Source organism: Capricornis sumatraensis, chromosome 1 (assembly GCF_032405125.1).
Source record: "Capricornis sumatraensis isolate serow.1 chromosome 1, serow.2, whole genome shotgun sequence".
NCBI lineage: Eukaryota > Metazoa > Chordata > Mammalia > Artiodactyla > Bovidae > Capricornis > Capricornis sumatraensis.
In genome coordinates this window covers 244448023-244451149 of record NC_091069.1, presented here as the reverse complement: position 1 = coordinate 244451149, position 3127 = coordinate 244448023, and positions in this window count along the sequence as shown.

Sequence of the window (3127 nt, the reverse complement as noted above, 5' to 3'; positions counted from 1 at the left end):
TGTAGGGTTTCAGCAAAGTATTTCTTAAGGCAAGGAAAGGGAGGGACCTGATTAGTTGTTACTAACTTTCTGGTGTTGGAATCCTTTGTTCTTATATCAAGTCTGTTAGGTCATGATCCTGTAAACCTCCAACAAAATTTTTTTTTTTTTGGCAACTTTTAGGTCTGACTCTTAAAGGTCAGACCCCTGAGAATAGGTTCTCCTCCATATTTCAGGCTATAGACAGCATTCTTTTACAAAAGGTGCAGAGCAGTGTGACTAAGCACAGGCAACACAGCACAAAGTTTAAAGTAATAGGAATGCATCTAAATCTCACTCCTGGGCATATACCCAGACAAAACCATAATTCAAAAGATACATGCATCGTTATGTTCATAGCAGCACTATTCATAACAACCGAGATGTGGAAACAAGCTAAATGCCCATCAACAGATGAATGGATAAAGAAGACGTGATATATATAATAGAATACTAATCAGCCATAAAAAGAATGAAATAATGCCATTTGTAGCAACATGGATGGACCTAGAGATTATCCTGCTAAGTGAAGTAAGTAAGAAAGACAAAGACAAATATCATGATATCGTTTATTTGTGGAACATAAAAGAATCACAAATGTTCACTGATTTGTGGATGCCAAGGGGGAGGGGTGGTGGGGGGAGGGAAGGATTAGGAGTTCAGGGTTAGCAGATGCAAACCAGTGTTTCTGATCCAACCAATGTTACCCCAGGATGGAGGTCAGTACTAAGGGAGGTGTGTCAGGACCAGTATTGGCTAAGTATCAGAGATCACTCTAACCTCACAAGACAAATGAGGGACTGGATTTTTCTCTCACATGAAGGATACCTGGCCATCACCATCTCTATAGCACACTTCATGATGTGCCCAGGGAAACTTTCCTCTTTGTTTTTTAGTGCCTAGCCTCCATTCTCAAAGTGCCTTCAATTCTAGGACAGTTTCTGAAGCTCCAGTCATTACATCCACATTCAGAGAGAAAGTAAAGGAAGCAGGGAAAGGTAAAAAATTCACCCCCTGATAGAGGTGACTTTGAAGGGCTATCTTAAAAGCATTACTAGCAACTTTGTAAAAAAAAAGTAAACATAGCATTGCCAAATGATCAAGTAATTCCACTTCTAGGTATAGACCCAGAATAATGGAAAGAGGGATCTGAACACAGGCTTCCCTGGTGGCTCAAAGGATAAAGCATCTGCCTGCAATGCGGGAGATCTGGGTTCGATCCCTGGGTCAGGAAGATCCCCTGGAGGAAGAAATGGCAACCCACTCCAGTATTCTTGCCTGGAGAATCCCATGGACGGAGGAGCCTGGTGGGCTACAGTCCACAGGGTCACAAAGAGTCAGACACGACTGAGTGACTTCACTTCATTTCTTCATTCATAATAGAATTGTTCACAATAACTAAAAGGTAGAAACAATCCAAGTATATATCGACAGATGAATCAGTGAAAAAAATGTGGTATATACACATGCTATGTGTAACGTTCCTTCATGGATCTCAGCCTTGCCATGGAGAAGGGGCTTGTGTAACTCAAAGAAGCTGTGCAGGGTCACCTAAGATGGACAGGTCATAGTGAAGAGTTCTGACAAATTGTGGTCCCTTGGAAATGGAAATGGCAACCCCTTCCAGTATTCTTGTTGTAAGAACTCCATGAACAGTATGAAAAGGCAAAAAGATATGACACCAGAAGATGAGCACCTCCAGCTTTGCGGCCAAGATGGAGAAGCTTTATACCATCAACAAAAATTAGACCTGGAGCTGACTGTGGCTCAGATCATGAGCTCCTTATTACAAAATTGGAGCTTAAATTGATGAAAGTAGGGAAAACCACTAGGCCATTCTGGTACAACCTAAATCAAATCCCTTATGATGTTACAGTAGAGGTGATGAATAGATTCAAAGGATTAGATCTGGTAGACAGAGGGCCTGAAGAACTATGGACAGAAATTTGTAACATTGTACAAGAGACAATGACCAAAACCATCTCAAAGGAAAGGAAATGCAAGAAGGCAAAATGGTTGTCTGAGAAGGCCTTACAAATAACTGAGGAAATGAGAGAAGTGAAAGGCAAGGGAGAAAGGGAAAGATATACCCAACCAAACGCAGATCTCCAGAGAACAGCAAGGAGAGGTAAGGAGACCTTCATAAATTAACAATGAAAAGAAACAGAGGAAATCAACAGAACGGGAAAGACTAGAGATCTTTCAAGAAAATTGGAGATATCAAGGGAATATTTCATGCAAGGATGGGCATGATAGAAGAAATAGTAAGGACCTAACAGAAGCAGAAAAGATTAAGAAGAGGTGACAAGAATACACAGAACTGTACAAAAAAGATCTTCACCACCCAGATAATCACGATGGTGTAATCACTCACCTAGAGCCAGACATCCTGGAATGTGAAGTCAAGTGGATCTTAGGAAGAATTACAATGAACAAACCTAGTGGAGGTGATGGAATTTCAGCTGAACTATTTCAAATCCTAAAAGATGATGCTGTGAAAGTGCTGCACACAATATATTAGCAAATTTGGAAAACTCAGCAGTGATCACAGGACTGGAAAAGGTCAGTTTTCATTCCAATCCCAAAGAAAGGCAATGACAACGAATGTTCCAACTGCCACACAATTGTGTTCATTTCATATGCTAAAAATGTTTTGCTCAGAATCCTTCAAGCTAAGCCTCAGCAGTATGTGAACTGAGAAATTCCAAAGGTACAAGCTGGATTTTGAAGAGGTAGAGAAACCAGAGGTCAAAACACTCATTGGATCATAGAGAAAGCAAGGGAATTCCAGAAAAACATTTACTTCTGCTTCATTGATTACACTGAAATCTTTGAGTGTGTGGATCACAAAAACAAACAAACAAACAAACAAAAAAAAACAACAACCTGTGGAAAATTCTTAAAGAGATGGAAATACCAGATCACCTTACCTGCCTCCTGAGAAACCTGTATGCAAGACAAGAAGCAACAGTTAGAACTGGACATGAAACAACGGACTGGTTCAAAATTGGGAAAGGAATACATGAAGGCTATATATTGCCACCTTCCTTACTGAACATATTCAGAGTACATCCTATCACTTCATGGCAAATAGATGGGGAAACAATGG